We start from the raw sequence: 21,964 nt of genomic DNA on the forward strand, positions 1-21,964 counted from the left end.
TTCCATCCTAGGAAATACTGCTGTGGTTGTCTGTCTCCTGGGTGATCTCACATCAACTTTTTTGTGTCTTTTTTCTCCTCATATCCATCATCCTTTTATCCATTAAATCACTGCAGTGATTCTTGTGTTTTTGATTAGAACATATTTTTACTTATTCTTTCAATCATCTGTCAATGGTATATAATTAACACCCCACAAGCTGCAAGTAACTGCCCAAATACTGTCTAAGCTCACTGAAGATTTTATTCAAAGTTCATGCTCTCTGGTTTATACTTAATTGCTGATGATGGCACTTGGAAAGAACAAAAGAAGGACCACTAAAAATCACCCTATTTTATAATCCTAATTACATACTATAGGAAATCAGTATTACCATAAATTTAGTATAGACTTATATGAAGACCAGTATGACAGCAATAAAATAAATCAACTTGTGAATAAACATATAATTGAAAATATAAACCATAATAATAAAGTATGAATTCTTTAGGTTCCTGGTGCTATTTGCAAATGCATCTCTTTTATATCATGAAAGAGAACAAGTAAACTGTGAGGATAAAAGGATGTCTTACAGGATAGCATATTTTAGACTTTTTCTTTAGCAACTGCCAGAAAAAAATTTTTTAAATGTTCCAATTTTGTGCTTTGAAGTATGTTTTGAGAGTGAACAAATCCAACTTAATAAAATGTATTATCACTTCATTCAATGAAAAGGATTGAGACTTGAATTTTCCCCAGTTAATTCTTTTAAAACTCATTATTTCATTCAGGATTGGTTTCCCTTAGATGTGTAGTGACAAGATGAGAGTAATAGTGAGTTACTGCAGTAATTATCTGGGTCTCCATGTTTCCTGAGGTCCCAGTTTGCTACAAGAGGTTCCACATTTTCTTAGACTCTGACTAGTCTTTGATGTAACTCGACTGTGAGAGACTGACTTGTCTCACAAGCTGGCATCTCTAAAAATATACAGGCATCCTAAGTTTTTATTCTTCTCTCATAATATCCAATATTGAGTCTTTCTTCTTCTCAAATGGGCATCTGCCAGTCATTTGTTGTTTTTCCAGAAAACTGCCTCCCAAGAAATGCAGTGACAAAATCATCAGGACGCTCTTCTTTCTCAGGTCACATCCTATTTCATTACACACTTAGGACTGCATTGTTCCTCTAGAGCCAGAACTTTCCCAGGTCAGAGCCCGGCTCAAAATGGAATATCTGAAGCATAGTCCAATGGAGAGGACAGCTCACTGAGTGAACAGGAAAGTACAGGAATAAAGGGAGAACCGCTTTTTACACACACGCATACACACACACACACACACACAAATGAATAAACCTTTCCTGAAAAACCTACCTGCCTACATGCTTCACAATCTGGTTCCAGTAAGACCATTTTTCTACTTCCGTATTTCCAAGCCCCATGATTTTATTTTTCTTACAAATCACCCCCTGAATTATAACCTTCTCTTTATTAAGTGGCCTTCAGCACAAATGACTAGTGCCTTGATCTCTTCAAGACTGGATAACCATACAAAGGACAACACTAAGACAGTCCAAGAACCTACAGGTGGTTCACTCTCTCCTCTAGACGACAGCAAGAGGAGGAATCATCACCTCATACCCTTCAGGCTCTCGGTAAAAGTCAGTGTCTTCTTCAAATGGAAATATATTTATGCAGCACTCAAATGCTTAAGAACACCCTTCCTTTTCCAGCCTCCGTCTACACTTAATATTTCAGAATTGGCCCTCGATAAAGTCTAAATAATAGTTTAAGTGCCTCCATGGCCAATCATCAAGCATATTATTGGGACATCAGTGCTCCCACATGAACTAAAGTGAGATCAAAAATAACGAACTGGGCTTCCCTGGTGGCACAGTGGTTGGGAGTCCACCTGCCGATGCAGGGGACGTGGGTTCGTGCCCCGGTCCGGGAAGATCCCACATGCTGCGGAGCGGCTGGGCCTGTGAGCCATGGCCGCTGAGCCTGTGGGTCCGGAGCCTGTGCTCCACAGTGGGAGAGGCCACAACAGTGAGAGGCCCGCGTACCGCAAAAAAAAAAAAAAAAAAAAATTAATGAACTGTACAAATTCTTTTATTATGACACCGTAGATTTTTATTCTCTCCTAGTTCCTCACAAAATCCTGTGTACTTCCTCAGAGACTAAAAGTGTGACTAGAGTTAAATCTAAAATAAGCTACTTTCCATAGTGGTTACAAGGATTCCACAGTCAGAGTGCCCACTCAGAAAATGATAACCTTTGTTTCAGTAACATATAGTTATTAACTTTCAGTTATTGTCTGATACATCGCTTCTACATACAGTGCCACTTGTTCTATGAAATATGGCCCCATCTAGGTACCCACCTTCTTTCCTATTCATTATGTGGATTAATAAGCAATCTGTGCAGGCAAATTAAAAGAAGAGAGTTTTCTCATGGACACTAAAGACAAGCTAGATCTAAATGAAGAATATTTCTCAAAACTGTGATTAAGATGCAACAAAACCCATGCAGGTACTGTCTAGATAATATTCTTAAAAGTAATACACCTGCATGGAAGTACCTCCCAACATTCTATATCTGCACTTTTAATTAACAGAAAACATAAATTGAAGAAAAGGTTAATTTATATTAAAGTGGTAATCATTTGAGCTAAACTTAATATCAGTATGGCATGTCATTTCTATGGCCAAAAAGTGGGAAGTAGAAAAGGTTTGACTAACTGGCACAGGTTTGAATAACTGGTACAGGTGTGAATAACAGTGTGTCCACCAGCAATATATTTGCTTTATTTTTATGATTAAAGTCATTATACTCGAGATTTCTGGGCTCCTGGGACAAAGACTGCAATAATAATATGCTAATTCAAAACCAATATGTCTCCTATGCAAAATACACATACTTCAAACTATGTATAAATGCAATAGGATTTTCTACATAGAAGTTTTCACATACATGTCTTTCATCCGTTTCATTTAACTGTGTTTGTATGGAACTGCCCAAATGGGGGACCAAGCTCTCCATGTGTTCCAGTACGTATGCCCACCACTACTTACCATTTTAGGTACAAACTCTTTACACTGAAATACAAGCCCTTGGACAACATACCCCAAGCTTTCTAACTTTTTCACCAACATTCACTTAATATGCATTTTGTGCTGCCCTCAGATCAGATGCTTCTCTGAAAACACTCTTGGCACTTTCCCAGGTTGGTGCCTGTCAACATCAAGGCCTATCTAAAGCATCTCCTCCCAGGTAACCTCTCTGGATATCCCCAGCCAAGGGTGATTTTGCACCTTACTACTTCATATATGCCTCTCTTGTGGTACTTAACCTGCTTCTTTTAATTATGGCTTCCTTTGCATAGTTCTTTTCCTCAATATAGTAAATTGTAAAAGTTCTGATGATGACACACAGGGGCAGAAGAAAGCTTCTGGCAGTGAGGGTTATGTTCACTATCTTTTTTTTTTTTTTTTATGAGCCATCCATTTTTTTTTGAATTTTTTTTTACATCTTTATTGGAGTATAATTGCTTTACAATGGTGTGTTAGTTTCTGCTTTATAACAAAGTGAATCAGTTATACATATACATATATCCCCATACCTCTTCCCTCTTGCGTCTCCCTCCCTCCCACCCTCCCTATCCCACCCCTCTAGGTGGTCACAAAGCACCGAGCTGATCTCCCTGTGCCATGCGGCTGCTTCCCACTAGCTAGTGGCATGGACATATATACACTACCAAACGTAAAATAGATAGCTAGTATGTTCACTATCTTGATTGTAGTGACAGTCTCACAGGTGTAAACAGTTTGAAACCATGCCCCATAGGGTTAAGAGAAACTGGTGATTACCAGAAATTCTTGAGCTTGTCTTAAAGAACAGCAGGTAAGGAAACCGCTTGTTAAAAACCCCTCTGCTTATAAACTGCCTTCACTGACCAAGCTTGCCTTAATTATTATTTAAGTTTATTTTATTAAAAAAAAGTTTTGATGATGAGAATAGTGAAACACTCTTCTTGATATTTTATACTCTATTTATACTTTATTTCATATTTCCATATATCTTACACATATCAGGATCTCCAAAATTATATATGTTAAAATAGGTTTGTATTATATTATTAGACATTCCTGCTCTGTTCCAGTTGTAAGTCTCAGCAAACATGTCTAGGCCTTTTCCGTAAAACGTTTCTAAGACAGTTGGCAAGAGGATATATTCTGAAGAGTAACTGAAGATAAGTAATTCTTTTTGAGGATTCATTAAAAAAAAAAATAGCCTGGAGTAAATTTCAGAAATGAACAGCCTGATCCCTAAAGAAATAAAATAAAAATGAAAACTACATGATACGAGGTCTAGTTGAAGGAGTTGGGGATGTTTAGCCTGGAGAAAAGAATACTTACGGTCAACATGATCTCTATCTTTTTTTTTTTTTTTACAACTTTATTGGAGTATAATTGCTTCACAATGGTGTGTTAGTTTCTGCTTTATAACAAAGCGAATCAGTCATACATATACATCTGTTCCCATATCCCTTCCCTCTTGCATCTCCCTCCCTCCCACCCTCCTTATCCCACCCCTCCAGGCAGTCACAAAGCACCGAGCTGATCTCCCTGTGCTATGCGGCTGCTTCCCACTATCTATCTACCTTACGTTTGGTAGTGTATGTATGTCCATGCCTCTCTCTCGCTTTGTCACAGCTTACCCTTCCCCCTCCCCATATCCTCAAGTCCATTCTCAAGTAGGTCTGTGTCTTTATTCCTGTTTTACCCCTAGGTTCTTCATGACATTTTTTTCTTAAATTCCATATATATGTGTTAGCATACGGTATTTGTCTTTCTCTTTCTGACTGACTTCACTCTGTATGACAGACTCTAGGTCTACCCACCTCATTACAAATAGCTCAAAATGCAAATCAAAACTACAATGAGATATCATCTCACACCAGTCAGAATGGCCATCACCAAAAAATCTAGAAACAATAAATGCTGGAGAGGGTGTGGAGAAAAGGGAACACTCTTGCACTGCTGGTGGGGATGTGAATTGGTACAGCCACTATGGAGAACGGTATGGAGGTTCCTTACAAAACTACAAATAGAACTACCATATGACCCAGCAATCCCACTACTGGGCATATACCCTGAGAAAACCATAATTCAAAAAGAGTCATGTACCAAAATGTTCATTGCAGCTCTATTTACAATAGCCCAGAGATGGAAACAACCTAAGTGTCCATCATCCGATGAATGGATAAAGAAGATGTGGCACATATATACAATGGAATATTACTCAGCCATAAAAAGAAAATGATCTATCTTTAAATAATGGTAAGATTGTCATGCAAGTTGATGAGCAAACTTGCTCTGGATAGCGGCAGAGGGCTCAACTGCTGATAAATTGAAGTGTCCAAGAGTGGAAAAGGCCTCCCTAAGAAAGGAAGAGGTGTGTAAGCAGAGACCAAATGCAGGCAGTCCTTGGTGATTTGTCCTGAGTGATTTCTACTCGCTCAGTTGGGGATTAAATGACGGTTTTCTCTAATCCTGAAATTCTATGAAAGACTTCACATTGCAAGGTGTCCTGTCACCACTTGGCAAATCAATACATCAGATCCTACCCTGAAGGAAATTAACCAGCATAATTCAAATTAGGCACTTTCAGGGATGCCCTAAATAAGTCATCACTGCAGTACCACACACTGTATCAGAGTGACAGGAAGAGGTAAAATTTCCCACAAAACACTAAACTGATACTGAAGATGCAGCCTGTTCAAAACCAAGATCTGACCTGTCTGGAAAAAAAAGCACAAAGAGAGGTTCCATTGAATAAGGAAGGAGGCCATTTGTATATTCCAAAAGAGTCTCAAATTCCCATTTCCCCATGACTACCCCTCTCATTGCCTCATTTTTCAGAAATACTTACATGTCAGACATAAGAACAGTAGTCTGATTTACACAATTGTGTGGCATATTATAAAACTTTTTTATGAAACTTAAACCAAAACCAGTTGGTTTAAAGGAGATGACAAATGTTAAATATACTGTTAGACACTGATTGCTTTTACAGCTATAAGAAAGGTTACAATAATCACAGCAAGCTTCAAAGCCAGGAAAACTTTGTTATTAATTTCAAAATGTCTTCTATTTGCTTCTCATTGTTCCCATTCTACATAACCCAAAAGAATATAGGAAAAGAAAGACAAATTATCAGGACAATGTCTTCACAATATAAGTTCCTGAGATTATTAGCTAGAATGTAAAATTTTTTCCAGATCAGCTATTAATATCCATCATACCTATTTTCAGACACTATTAGGTTTAACATTAGTAAATTCTCACCAAACATGGACAAAAATCAACTGATGACAGAACGAATTTGGAGTTTATCCATTTAAAAATCTAATCTCCACACAGCAACCCGTTATTTGCTATATTCTATACTGTCAGGTGATTTTTTTTTAAAGGTCGTTTTGAATATTCTCAGCCACTTGGCCCATTTTAAAAGCTACACTTGATTAAATTTGGGCAACAAGTTCATCGTAAATATTACTGAGGTCATCTGAAGAAGTAAACAGATTACAAATTCAAAAACAAATGTCTTTGGATTCCTTTTCTTTTGCTTCACATGGGTATAACTATCTCGAAATGTTTACACGTGTGCATTAGTGACCTACACAAAAGTTAGATGCATTGGGGATATTACACCAAGCTGTGGAGCTACTGACCATGATCTTTCTGAAAACAATTACATATGCCTGTAATAAACTGCATCAATAGCAGTCAATTATCTCAAGAACACTCTACTAACCCTTGTCACAAATGTATTGCTGTGCATCAGATTTTTTTTCAACAATTGAATTATTCTCAAAACTTAGTGTTGCCTCACATCCTAAAAATAGTTCCAGCTCTCTCCTGTTACCCTGCTCTGTTCCCAGGAGGCAGGGCAGTGCTATAAACAATGCTTCATTTTTTACAGATGAAGAAACAGTGAAATATAACAGAGGTACAGCCACTTGGCCTGAATCATTTTGAAAATCAATAATGAGGCAAGCAATAAACTAGTGGGGACCAGGGGTTCCCGTCAGCCATTCTGGTGTCCTCTGCATCCCTGGCGTGGGCGCTAATGAGCACACCCTCACGATGCGGGCACAAAAGATATTTGAAATCCCCATTTTACCCCCCAAAATCTCTATTTCTCCCAAAGAAAATTAATTCAATGTTTCTAACCCTGGATTTTTCCCTTGCTTAGAGAAATGGGGATTATTCAAAATGTAAGCATCAGGAGAAAAAAGAAAAATAAAGTTTGATAATTGTTCCTTGGATAATGAGAAGCTGAACTTCCCATGACCTGTCCCTAAAGTCTCAGGGCCAGCCATCAGGATTGTCCCATGGGCCACTACTGAGTTGCAAAGCCAGATTTCATCACTAGCTTCGAATGAGAGGAAAAGATTCACCCCCAGCCTTTGCTTCTTCATTTTTCTTTGCCTCCATAGGGCAAGCGGTTTCAAAGGAGGAAAGGAATATATACAGTACTCCCTCTTTTCTGCTAATTCATCCAAGCAGGCCCACCAAGAAACAACTCTTCCTCAAACCCCACCCTCCTGAGCAATGACCCTCCTCACACTGCTTTCCTTTTCAGAGCACCCTGAACAAAATACATCCAAAGAAAACTGTCCTGTACAGAAGAATCCCAGTTCAACTCTAAACTTCTCTGTCCAACTGTAGGAAAAAATTACCTCAAGATGACTCCATCTGTGCCCTGGCTATAAAAACAAAACGGGAAGTGCAGAGCCCAGGGAGGCGCTGACTATGGCTTCAAGAAGTGTCTGTGATCGCAGCGTGGATCGGTGAGGCAGCTGTTTCCTGGAGGACTTCTTTACAAAACCAAAGAAGCAGTTAAGGGTGAGTAGACTGAGGGACTGGGCGTGTGGGAGAGCAGGACTTCATCCCCTGTGTGGTTCTGATGACCCCTTCTCTTACACTGGGTCAAATGTCTTTTCTCACCATGTAGACAGTAAGCTTCTTGAAAATTATGCCTTTAAGCAGTCACCAAATATCTATTGTGTGCCTACTGCATACCACACACTGTGTTTACCATACTTTTGTAAAAGTGTAAACCACCCTAACCCACTAGAAATTTTATAACAAAAATTATCAGTTAAAAAAATGAAAAATTCATTTAAATAAGATTAAAAATATACATTCCAAATATAATTCGTGGTCACTTTAACAAGCTTAGCAATGCATTTTACAATAATATGTGTCATTTGTAAACCATCTTTTTTCCTCCCCATAAAAAAATAGCCAGGACCTGATTCTACAGGTATGAAGAGTGGAAATGCTGAACCATAAAGGGGAACTTTTTTTAAAAAACTAATGCTATGGGGAATTCCCTTGGCAGTCCAGTGGTTAGGACTCTGCGCTCTCACTGCTGAGGGCCCAGGTTCAATTCCTGATAGGGGAACTAAGATCCCACAAGCTGTGAGGCACAGCCAAAAAACAAAAACAAACAAACAAAAAAAAACGAATGCTATAATATTTAGTCATGTAAAAACAGTACCTCTTCAAAAACCTTACTAAGAAAAAAAAAATATATATATATAATAAATGGGATATTTTCATTATTGATTTAGTAAGATTTTGCAATGCTTCTATAACTGTTATTTGGGTTGAGAGACCCAATTAAAAAGTATTAATTCCTAAAAACACTAGAAAGTAGTACAGTGGTTGAATATGCCATAAAAAGTTTCTCACTTAGTCCACTAGAATGTAAACGCCATGAGGACAGGGAATTTTTTTTTTTCACTATTTTGTTCACTGATGAATCCCCAGTGTCTAGAACAGCACTTTTTCCAGAGTAGGTGCTTAATAAGCTTTTGTTGAATTAATAAATGTTTGTTTAAAAGTCAGCAGTCCCATATATACACTACCAAATGTAAAATCGATAGCTAGTGGGAAGCAGCCGCATAGCACAGGGAGATCACCTCGGTGCTTTGTGACCACCTAGAGGGGTGGGATAGGGAGGGTGGGAGGGAGGGAGACGCAAGAGGGAAGAGATATGGGAACATATGTATATGTATAACTGATTCACTTTGTTATAAAGCAGAAACTAACACGCCATTATAAAGCAATTATACTCCAATAAAGATGTTTAAAAAAACAAACAATAAAAGTCAGCAGTCCCATGAACAGTTTAGCTGGTCTCCTAAGAAAGCCCAAGGCCCCAGGGGTAAATACTGATTCTCTGGCTCTTGCAATTTACGTAGAAGTTCAAGTTGGGTAATTCCGGCCCCAAAGTCTATTTTTAGACCAAAAACTCCAGAAGGATGATCCACAGAGAACCAGAGAATTTAGTTCACTTCACTAGTGTAGCACTGGCTGAGATAAAGGAAAAAGACCCGGAACTTTAATTGCTATTTGCATTTGTTAACTATTGAAAAACAAGTGCCTTCTGACTTCATTTCTTAAACCATTTCAATCAAATGTAAGTCTTTTATTGTCATTTCTTTTGATCTCACCTTTTCTTAATAATAATCATAGCTACAAGGTATCAAAGGTTTACTGTGTGCTCATTGAGATTGGTATACACATTCTCATAAAAATTTCACAGTGGCCCTTAAACAGATTTTATCATCCTCATTTTGTAACCTCAGAAAGGTAACCAACCTTCCTAAATTCCCCCAGCTGGTCATGGAGCTGGAATTCACCCAGTTCTGTCTGACTTCAAACCAGGCTCTTATAGGGCTACCTGCGTTTCCCACTGGCAGATGTGCATAAACTGGTGTGGAGAACACTGTGCTAAGGGATAAAATGGTTGACGATTTTTTTTAATTTTTGAAATAATTTTGATGTGTAAACAATTGCTTATGCTGCATGGAATGGTGAAAAGACCAAACGTTTTTGGAACCAAATGGCCCCGAGTTCAAATCCTGCTTCACCACCAACTATCAGAGTGTCCTTGCAAAAACCACTTAACCTTTCTGAGTCGCCCTTTCCTTAAGTGTAACCATGAATATGGCAACAAATCTTCTCAGGTTTGTTACCCGAGAGTGCCTGGTCTGAAGCCTGCACAGACTAAGTGCTCTTCAAGCCTAAATTCCTTTCCTTCTAACGGATTTGCTAAATTGGCACTGTGGTGATTTTTTTGTGTTTAGTTCATCCTTGTACTACCATAATTACAGAATATAATGACACTGCATTCTCTATAACTACAAAGTAGAATGTATAAACTGATAAAATATGAGTTGGAAGAGGCTTTAGAGGCCATCTGTTCCCATCCTTTCCATTTCCAAATTAAGTCCAGAGAGTTTAAAACGACCTGTTTCCAAGTTTTGACAGAAAGTTAATTGCAAAGACACAACTAGACCTTACGTCCTCCGCCCCCCACTCCCACTATACCCCCTCATTTTTGCCTCACATTACACAGGCATGGCAACGCATGTCACTGTCAGACAATTAAGCAGTATAAAATAACCTCAGTTTAATTGCATCCAATTAACAAGCCCAATTAGTGTTTCATATGTACACTATTAAACTAGTTGTCTGGCTTCCAAAAGAAATAAAACATGTTTCAAATGAATGTAGCATTTTAGTGAACAAAGCTGCTTACAATTTAAATTACCTTTCCTATAATCTTTTTATGGAATTAGACCTAATCTCCATTTTAAAAGAAATACTTCCTGCGACTATCAGGATGAGAATTACTATGCTGTATTTTATGTATCAAAATTTTCTTTCTCACTGAATACATATGCTTTTCTAAGATTAGTATATGTGTGTGTTCATGTGCACACACGTGCCCATACACATATGCATGCCTACAGATCCCCAAGCAAATACAAATGAGGGTGTGTCTACATTTACCTACTGCCTAGTTTCAAAAGTCCCATCTATTTGTTAAGCATCTGAAATTAAGTGAATCTGCCACAATGCAAATAAGAGCTTTAGTGAGCTCCTGCTTTCTTTTTCAGAGAAAATGAAACCACCAAATAAATCTTTGTCAAAAAAACACTGCTTTTCAAATACACTGTACTAGGCTATCTGTCCAGTATTGTCGTGCGTTAGGTACAATTGGGTATCAAATAAAAAGCAGCATTCTAATGAACCATGAAATGAATCATCTATTCATTTCTTAAATATTTATACCTAAAAACACAAATACCTCGTAATTCTAAGTATAACCATTTTTATAAGTTGGTGTTTGATGGTCAACTTTCACTATTATATTTACGAGTATTTTCCGGAGTAAAAAGTTTTGTAGTAGCACTGTACTTGTAATGCAGCACTGTACTTAAAATGTAGTTCAGAGTGACAATCTGCCATATCTATTTGGCCATGTTTATCAAAATATTTTAATCACTCTTGTTACTATTTTATAAGGTGCTTTAAATATGTCCATTAACAGGATGAAAGAATTCCTATTGTTAGGCAGTAGTATCAATCTACTACCGAGTAGAAGTAAGAGAGTAGTTACTTCTCTTTTGGGCGTTACAGAAATTTTACTGCCTCTTAGCTACCAAGATATCCATCTCACATACCCTTTTTTAAAAATATTTATTTATTTGGCTGCGCCGGGTCTTAGTTGCAGTATCCCCTATACCCTTATAATCTTTCTAAAACATACATATTACAGCATCACTCTTCTGCTCAAAAACCTTAAGTCCAGCTTTCTTAGGAGGGCTATACAGCCTCACAAGATCTGGAACCAATATGCCCTCCCAGGCTCACCTTGTTCTTTCCCTCCCGTAACTTTGACTATTCCCCACGACTCCAGATCAAATTATGCTGGGGCCTTCCTTCCCTTTTTTTTTTTTTTTTTTTTTTTTTTTGCGGTACGCGGGCCTCTCACCGTTGTGGCCTCTCCCGTTGCGGAGCACAGGCTCCGGACGCGCAGGCTCAGCGGCCATGGCTCACGGGACCAGCCGCTCCGCGGCATGTGGGATCTCCCCGGACCGGGGCACGAACCCGTATCCCCTGCATCGGCAGGCGGACTCCCAACCACTGCGCCACCAGGGAAGCCCACTAGTAGGTTTTAATAAAGTTTACTTAGAAGCCCTACGCCTTCTCTAGACTGTAAAATTCCTGCAGTCACGGATCTTTGTCCTTTTATTCCCTCAGTTACTCATTCTGACCCCCAGTACGACTCCACAGCCCAGGCTTGGGATTACTACATATCCTTTCTGCCACCTAAATAGAATTTTCTACATTATATAAATTTTAAAACAGGGAGCAAATAGTTAAATGATACAGCTGACAAAATGGAATATTAGTCCAAGGCTGCAGAAAGGAATGCCGTATTTCAAGAACCTCTTTTTTTCTATTCTTTGCCTTCATACTCTTTTGTATGTGTTACACTGACTCCTCATCATATGGAAAGTAAAAAAAAAATCACATCCAAATTTCTCTAAACTTTCTGATATTTACAAACATGTAGACAAATTATCTGGGGAATTGACTGTTTTAGTAGTTATTTAGAATCATACGGATCCCGCTCATGCAGGGCTCTAAAGATAAATCGGTGACTTCACACAGTGACCTTGTAGAGACTTTTGAATTTGCAGTTATTCATTAACTGAATCAATGATGCTGGCCAATTTGGTTAACTGGAGCCCCAAATAATTATTTTTTTAAACAAATTATTTATTCCTAAAAAAAATTATCTGCAAATAATTATACAACTAAACCCCTCAAACTAATGTCAGTACATAAAATCATAACAAATTTCCAGGGGGGTCATTTATGTGGAAGCATTGTGAAAAGACACATGCTATACGTAAGCCTCCTCCAGCTTCTGGGCCCTGACCCACAACTTCCCTCTCCAACGATCAGTCTCTAACATGGCTAATAGTAGGGTCATCACCTGCCCTGATTTGCGAAGGACAGTCTCCATTTATGCCAAGTTAGATAATGATTCATGTGGTCAACGTGCCCACATGCTCTGGCCTCACCTTGCATTACCTCTCTATGTGCTCTCTAGCCCCACTGGCTTGCTTTCAACTCCTCAAAACACTGTACATCCCCCAACCTCAGCGCATTTGCATCGTTTCTTCTTTGTACAGTATGCTCCCGCTCCCCACCTACCTTTTTCTTCTCTTATTTATCCTGCAGTCTCAACTCAAACATCACCTCCTCAGAGAGACCTCTTCCTCACTCCCAGACAGGGGCGGTAGAACCCTTGTTATCCACTCCTTTACATTTCTTCCATAGTACTTATAACAAACCTCATGATTACTATCTGTCAGCCCCACTAGATTACAAGCTCTTTTTCTGGTCTGGGTCATCATTATACCTTTGGTGTCTAGCACAAGGCCTGACCCATAGTAAATACTGGTTGAATGAATGGACGAATATATTGCATTGATCAAGACAACGAGGGCACCTGTCATAATACTCTGAAGAAAGGACTAAGATTAGAAGTGAGTGACAAGTCAAAAATGCTGGACGTCCCTGAGTACTTCCTGACCTTACATCCAGCCATCTTGTGACCGAAGGGGTAGGTCAAACCCCACCTGCTTTCTGCCCAGAATTGTCTTAAGGCACACAAACATCATTCCCATCGTTTCTCTCCAAAGCACTTTCTTCCAATATGTCAAATGGTCAGACTCCAAATTCGTAACTGTTAGGAAATCTAACATTATGGACGCTTGTAGGATAGATCACACACCACAGTTAATACCCCACATGATGGGTAATGGGAGTATATGTTAAGATTAGCAGCTCATTATTTGGCCCAGGACAATAGGGACACAAAATATCAAGCAGTTCTGATCCTATTTGAAATGCAGCATTTAAGACGGTATAGTCCTGTATCTAACTTCATGCTAGTAGCCATGATCCACCTCAGAGAAACCAAAGATTGCACAGACCAAGTAAGCTGTGTCCTCTCCTTGTATATAAAGACCTGGGTGTTGCTTCACAGGAATAGACAAAATGCTGAAATATTTTTTCCAAATTATTTAGAGCCATCTCATAGCTACAAATACTGATTGATAACCTCCTTTTTGTTAGAGTTGCCATAAACAGCATATAGAAAGCAATGCTTTTGATTGTGATCAAATATCAGGAACAAACAGAAAATTACATCACTTACAAAATTTGCTTCAAATAAGCACAATCTTGTTTTCATAAAGTTTTCCCATTTTCCCTCCATCTTCTGTGTTCACCCACAACTTCAAACTTTGAGAAGACTCACTGGAACATTCACTATAGTTTTACTCAAGATTAATGAAGGCTCTGCCCCTGTGGTTACAGCAAAGCCATACACATGGTCTGAAATTCCTTATGAAATCTGAAGTCCACTGAGCTGAGTTAGAAAACTGCCCCTGCTCCTTTTTATAATATCACTTAAAAAGGTGCAATACTTACCTACCAAGTTTTAGCCAAAATAGGGATTCACAATGAATTCATATATAAATACATTAACCAGAAGCATATCACTGGAATTGTCAGGTGGAGACTTAAATTGCAAACCATTTCTCCACCTACAGGTCTACTTCATAGACCTACAGAGAGTTCTGTTGATGTTGACTATGAACCAAACATGAAAACAGTGTTTATTTGTGATAGACATAGGTCTATCACATAGGTGATTAGTTTGATCCACCACCATCTACCCAGTTGATCTTAGCCACCTTCCCCTTATTATAATAGTTACCACATCAGGTATTAAATTATTCCCTGTCTTAATGGATTACACTTTCCACGCCAAATAACATTTTCTATAAGTCTTTAAAGCTACTTTTCGTATGTTGAAGCTTTCTGATTAATTTCAGCTAATTACGGATAACTCAAAAATCTAAAACCAACACAGATAAAGTACATGTTATTTGTTGTTGCTACTTGTTGAAAAAATTCCTGCTTCAAAAAACAAAATTGGTAAATTCTTAAAGATTCTTCATTTTAGACTGAATCAGCATAAAAGATTCAGCCTAATTTTTTGAACAGTGACAAAGTGCCAAAAGCTCAAGCAGACACATGTACCATTATTCCACAAGGAACACCTGCATACACGTTGTCTCTGTTTTGGTTTCATAGTAACAAGAACATTTGTAAACACATCTCATGTAAACGGAGCTCGATCAATCAAAAGATTCTTCTGGCTAATCTTTCAATGTAGTCAAATAGAATGATTTCATTATGTGATAATATACACATAGTAAATTCACTTTTACATTCCATGTTTAAGAGAAATATAGACATGTTTTATCTATTCTAATGGTATTTTTCCAAAGACCTCCACAAGGATCTAACCAGTTAAAAATCACTTATATCTTAATTTGTAATATCATTAATATATTACCATTCTCAAAATTGTCCCCAAATCAATTTCACATCAGTTTAATCATAAATACCCTTACATAAATAAAAGCAGTCTCTAATAAAGCCAACCACATAAAATACAATCACCATCACAGAAATATAGTCGCCAGCAAGCAGGTTTTGTTTTATACCTGACCTATGTTCAAAGCAAGAAACTCAGACAATTTTCAAAAGATTCACCATTGTAATAAAACATTTTTCTGTATATAAGAAATATACTGCATTTCAAACCTAGTGGTCAAAAGGGATTATGACACTTGAAGCACACTATCATTAAGGTGATGTTGGTAAATCCCATTCACCTCAAAATGAAAATGCACAGTTTTCATCTGGTATCATGACTTCTTGGTGTTCCACAGGAATTTTGTCTGAATAATGAAAATGATATGCATTTTACTCACGTGGAGGGCATTTCTGTCTTGATAAACTATTTGGCCTATATCCTAAAAATCAAAACCAATCTACTCATTACACAATCTTCTTGGTTAAAATTTTGCTTTGGCACTCTTATAAGGTGAAAAAGCACAGGACATTTGCAAATTCTAATATATATATGTGATATGAATATAATATATATAATATATACCTACACATAATATATATGCAAATATTTTTTAAAACTTGATTTCCTCAAGGACAAATATCACCAAATATTACTGTATCACTAGAGGAAATGTTTCTAATAAAGTTAAACTGCCTTTTCTAGGAGGACAGATCATTGCAAATTTAATTAAAATGTATCTTATTAATATTTCAAGTAATTTCTGGGCTTGATTATGCACTACAGAAGAAACAACTGTACTGAAGAGAAAAATCAATAGCCCTTGACTGGGGCTCTGAGCATGCTAGAAAAACACAGTTCTCTTGTGACTTACCCAGGTCTAGCCTTTGGGGATGGGGGAGGGTACCAACATGAATTTGGAAGTAGACTGAATTATTTTTAAAATGGCAAAAAAAGGAAGGAGAAAAATCAGTTCAAATTTTCCACTATAATGAAAGTACCGGAAACGAGCCTTTTTATGTTCATTTTAGGCCTAAGTAACTGTGCAGAGAGTAAGGCTTTTGCAATGTCAGTTGCACACTCCTCTTCCTGTGCGAATTCTAAACCATTACAGGTGTCCTAAACCCTCCAGCGAAACCTGTCTGTTATCAGGGGATTCCTCCGGTCCCCTCAAAGCCATCCCCACTGCCCCCTACCCCGCACGTATTATTGCCCATCTCCTCCGAGTGTCTTTATTAAGGACCCTCTCTCTTCTCTGCACTCCCGAGGTTAAAGTGCCCACTTTTCTTCGGCGTAGCATGTAAAAGCTTTCCCATTAGAGAGGACTAGTTCCTGCAGTCCTTTTTACTTAGATGCTTTCAAGTCAGACAAGAGAAGAGCCACTTGAAGAAAACCCTCCTTCCCCCCTCCTCTTCCCCCACTGGAGCCACGTCCCTGAAGGACAACACCGAGGGACACTTCCTGACCTTCCATCCCCTCACCCAGTTTGGGCTTGGAGGGCTGGGGTCGCATTTTCTCGTGTCCTCTGCTGCACTGGATGTGTTATGTAAGAGGGACAGGACACGGGAGGCACATGCGTAAAAAGCGCACCGATCTGTGATAACAGCTGGGCTGGCAGAGCAGATCTGGAGTCTCCCCCACCAAATACGACAGACACCACACACACATCACCACCCCCATCCCCACCCCCACCCCCCGCCCAGCAGTGTTTTCCTGTCTCACCCCTACCAGTACCAGACGCTCAGAATGGAAAGGCGGGGGGAGGGGTGAAGGGAGGTGAGAGAGGAGGAGGAGCAGCGGCAGCACATCTGCTTTGATAGCAGCCGGCAGAGCCGCCGCGGCAGAGAGCCCCTCGTTAACCCCCTTCCTGTGGCTGCACCACGTCATGGAACATTCCCGGAACGGGCCAACGTTCCACCCACTTCAGGGAACAGACATAAAGGCGCAGACCCAGCTCCCCACAGTGCACAGCCCAAACACACATGTCCCTTCCCGGTCCCCGGGCAGACGCACAGAGGAACACGCATGCAAACCGCCCCCACCCGTCTCCGCGCGCCCCCGGGCAGCCCGCCGCGCGGGGAGCCGCTCTGCGGCCGGTGCACCCGCAAGCCGAGGGCGCCTCCGCCTGAACCTTCCATCGAGTCAGTCCCCTCCTTCCTCGCTTCCTTCCTTCTCTCATTCCTTCCTTCCTTCCTCGCTCGCGAGGAGAAAGGAGTCACCGAAATGCCAACAGCCGGCTCCTGCGCTGCGCACGCTGGGCCGCAGGCCGGCGGCCCGGCCCTCGCGCCGCCCGGCCGCCCGCCCCCGGCCAGCGCCGCGCGGCCCCCTCCCCCGCTACCTGAAGACTGGCGGCCGGCGGCCGCGGCAGCCGCAGCGGTGGTCCGGCGGTGCACGCCGGTGCACGTCCCTCATTAGTAACCAGGCACATTCCTGCCTCCAGCGCTCCCGCGCCGCCCCCCTCCTCCCCCCACCCCCAGGACCTTACGCAAAGCAGCGTCCCCTCATCTGCATAGCTCCTCGGCCAGGGTATTCCCCGCATTTCCCAACGCGCCGGACCCCCCTCCCGAGGTCTCCCCCATCCCCGCCCCCTCCGACCCTCACCCTCTGGACGCCCGCCCGAAGCCGGGGGCGCGCGGCGGGAGGGGCCGTGGGGTCCGGCGGAGGCGATTTCGTGTAAAGTGAAACGAGCTCCTAATGCTAAAGGAGACAGGAAAAACACCGCGCCGAGGCCACTTACCGAGCCGAGGAACCTAGATTCCCGCCGCTCTGCTCGCCCGAACGGTCTGTCCACGCACCCCAAGGCTGCACCCAGCACCCCAAAGTCGAGACGTGCAGGAATATGGTTAACTGGCCGGGAGACCCTCCAAGTTGCTCCGGGCTCCCGGGAGCTTCAACGTCCAGGACACAACTTGGCCAAGACTTGTGCCACAGTCACCGAAGATGTTCCTGTGGAGACCCTCCTCCGGCGGGGAGAGACAGCGCTCGGCGGCGCCCCGCTCGCCTCCTCTCCACCCCCTCACCTCCAGCCCACCTCCCGCCGGCCGCCAGCCTCCGGGCCGCGAGCCCCTCGGGCGGCTGTCAGCTCCCGGCCGCCGCCGGGTGACAGGGGCGGGAGGAGGGCGCGACGCGGCGGCCCGAGCCCAAGCGGGCGAGGGGGATCCTCGCAGCAGCAGCGGCGGCCGCTCACCTGGAAAGTCACCGCTGAGAAGAAGGAGGAGGAGGACGGTGAGGAGGAGGAGGAAGAGGAGGGAGAGGAGGAGGGGGAGGAAACCCCCCTGGTGCCCTTGTTCTCGCTGCCGCGGCGGCCGCTCCTCGCCAAGGCTGAGCGTGTCTGGTGGGGGGTGTCTGGTAGCATTTCCTTAAGGACAGAGGGAGGGCGGGCGCGGAGGGAGGGAAGCGATCCCGACCGCCTGCCCAGGCTCCTCTTCCCTTTATTTATTTTTCTGACACGGTATGGAGATGGGCCCGGGGCAGGGGCCACCGGGCTCGGGAGGGGGCCGCGAGGCCCGGGCCGCAGTAGTCTGCGTGCGGGAGCCGCAGCGGCCGCCTCCCCTCCCGGTCTGTGGACGCACCGGGTTATTCCTGGCAGCGCCTCCCCGAACAGAAGTTACTAGGAGGAGTGCGCGGCGAGGGCGGGCGGGGGGAGAGGCGGAGGGAGGGAGGGAGGGAGGAAGAGGGAGAGACTCAGCCAGCGACGTCATCGGATCCCCCAGCGCGTCCCAGGGAGGGAGGCTGAACCAGAAAAACCAGTCTGGAGCCGGCGAACGGAGAGGGTTGAGCGGCGTGCGGGGAGACTGGGGAGGGAGGCGACCGGGAGGGCAGGGCCGGGCCCTGCCAAGGCCGCTCCGGGCGGGAAGATCGCGGCCGCGCTCCCGCTCGCTCCGGTCGGGGATCTCCCCGGAGAGCCGGTCTCTACTTGTTTTGAAAAAAAAAAAAACCCCTTGGGCGTCTCTAGGAGCCTGAGAATTTCCTTTAGGGATGTGGAAACCTCCTCCCCCCCACCCCCATCTTCCCCATTCCCCAGATGATAGTTCCCTGTCTTGAAGACACACGGAATTATAGAATAATTAGTATTGTCTTTATGATTTTGTCCGGGTACCTCTGATCCCTTTCCTCTCCCTCGCCCCCGCCTCTACTCACATTTATGCTATCGGTCAAGAAAAACAAAATCAGACTGTAGCTCCTGGCTGCGTTTCTGGAGTTTTGCAAAGTGTTTTAGTAGCCCTTCCCTTGCCCCTGCGGAAGCACGAACTTTTCACGCGCTCGAAATGCCCCCATTGCCTTCCCCGGGGTCACTCCTCAGGGCTCCCTGGGCGCACCCAGTTCGGGGAACGCGGCCCGCCCTCGCCGGGGTATTCAAATCGGCTTGGGCAGCGGCGCGGGGAGCAGCTGCCCGTTTCCTGGTGGGCCGCGCTCGGACCTGGGGCGAGCAGCCGCCTCCAGCCTGCGTGCTTCCCTTCCTCCGAAGGGACGCGAGTGAAATCACACCCAGAGCGGGGAGAGCGGGGCCAGAGGGCGGGGGAATCCCAGGCGAGTGGGGCCGGGGCGCTGGGCTTCCTCCCCGGCCCGGCGACACCCGGGGGACACCGGGGCTCCCTCGAGCCGCTAGCCTGCCTGTGTGGACTCGTGTGCACCCTTGGGGGAGGTTCCCGGGAGGCCGCGGCGGCCGGACCGCGGCGAGGGGCCGCCGGGCCGAGCGGACGCCCTGAGCGCCGCGTCCGGGTGGTCTCCGGGCCGGGCGGGGACCGCGCGCCGCCCCTCCCGGGCGCCCAAGCAGCCGAGCCGAGCGGAGCCGAGTGCCCGGGCGCCGCGGGCCGAAGCGGCCCTCCCCACCCAGCGGCCGCGCCGCCGCCCTGCCCCGGGCGGAGTAAACAAGAGACGCGCAAGATTTGACCTGGCGCGACCCGGATTTCTGGCCGGGGTTCCCCCTGAGCAGGTGACTCCGTGGGAGGGGTGGAAATTAGTCTCTGGAATTCCGGGCCAAAGACATTCACTGTGGTTCTGCTTTTAAGGCAGGTATTTCACCGACAACTGCGGAATGTTTTGCGTCTCAAGTTTCAGATTTCGCGGAAAGGGACCAAATGTCAAGGCATATCAAATATTCCTTTCCCTTTTCATTAAAAGCGAGTGCATTAAAAGGACAGCCCCTTTAATGACTGCGAGAATAGCACTGCCGGTTTCGTTTTTGTTTTGTTTTCATTTCGACCTATAATCAGTGTATTTATGAGGTGCCCGAGCAATGGCGACATAGCCGGGAAGGGCGACTCTGCAAAATAAAGCGGTGATACATTTTTTTATCGATACCTTTTTTTCAAAGGAGAAAAATCTGAACTATTTGAAATAAGTTGCACTGTGTCCTTTGAGATTGATCTCATTTAACTTCGGGGCCTACTTCCACTTAAGCGGCTTCTCCTTTCCTTGTATAAATTCTTTAATATTCAGCCTTTCTTGACTTGAAGCAATTAATAAAAACTCCCCCCTCATCATTTTCTCTTAAATGTACGCCACTGCGTTTTTTAAAACATCCACTTAAAACGCAAAACGTGATTTTCGAAAATTTTTTTCACTTCCAAACCCACCTGCTACATACTCCCAGAGCCCATTTTATTTAATTGCTTAATAGAGAAGATTAAGCACTTTCTTTAAGAATCCAATTTCCCTTCAGCACACACAGCAGCAGCTGCCCAAGCTCTCAGAAACTGAGCAAGGAAAGTAGCAAGCATCGTTTTGCTTCACAAGAACAAGTATTAGTTGAAATCTTAAATGCCTATTTTAAAGGACTAGATTAAGTGGTATAATGTGAATATTAGGATATTTAGGTAATTAATTTAAATACTTTTTTTTTTAAAAAAAAGCAAATAGGGCCTCCCTGGTGGCGCAGTGGTTGAGAGTCCGCCTGCCGATGCAGGGGATACGGGTTCGTGCCCCGGTCTGGGAGGATCCCATATGCCGCGGAGCGGCTGGGCCTGCGCATCCGGAGCCTGTGCTCCGCAACGGGAGAGGCCACAACAGTGAGAGACCCGCATACCGCAAAAAGAAAAAAAAAAAAAAAAAGCAAATAGACATCAGTTTTGATGACCTAAGACCCCTAAAGACAGTCATTAGTCAAACTTTGATTCTTACTGCCTTGTTCCAAAATCATCAAGCACTAAAGAAGATAGCCTGAATTGAGTTGAAGCACAAGTAAAAATATTTATGAATATGTGTAAATTAGGTGACATCCCCTCTGCTAGGAAGAATCACTGTCTTTAAGTAAAGGCATCCCTGTCTCCAGCCCCTAATGCTGAGACATGTGTGTCTGGTTGCTTATATTTAAGGGCAATGTGGTAACAGAAAAACTCCTCTCCCCAGAAAACTTCTGTAGTCAAAACCAAAACGGGCATTGGTAAACTGTGCACTCAGCCCTAAGGAGATCTATGGAAAGTGAGGCTGGCTGGAGCACAGCTGACCCCATCTAGGCACCCATATGGAGCATCACAACAAGGTAGGAACTTTCTTTTCATTACTTGTCTTTCTTATTACTTCTCAGTTTCACAGGAAAGGGAAATCTGGTAATCTGGCTTATGAGATATTAAGAAAGTAAAATAATTAATGTCCACATGGCAGTATGGAATTTTTACAGAGTCAGAAATCGCTTCGAACTGACAGAACTTTCA

The 21,964-nt window shown here is 43.1% G+C and overlaps 1 protein-coding gene across 16 annotated transcripts in view; it reads right to left on the reverse strand.

Moving 5' to 3' along the window:
• Positions 1-19,737, reverse strand: part of HIVEP2 (HIVEP zinc finger 2) — a 196,041-nt gene extending 176,304 nt beyond the window's left edge. For 7 of the 16 annotated variants that reach the window (XM_081251280.1, XM_081251282.1, XM_081251278.1 and 4 more), the window contains exon 1: positions 18,046-18,881. The gene's annotated coding sequence lies outside the window, so the exon portion shown is untranslated. The other 9 variants (XM_081251276.1, XM_081251271.1, XM_081251285.1 and 6 more) reach the window with 7 other exon arrangements.
• Positions 19,738-21,964: the final 2,227 nt, after the last annotated feature.

This window comes from Mesoplodon bidens, assembly GCF_964165515.1.
Source record: "Mesoplodon bidens genome assembly, chromosome: 12".
In the NCBI taxonomy this organism is placed as follows: domain Eukaryota; kingdom Metazoa; phylum Chordata; class Mammalia; order Artiodactyla; family Ziphiidae; genus Mesoplodon; species Mesoplodon bidens.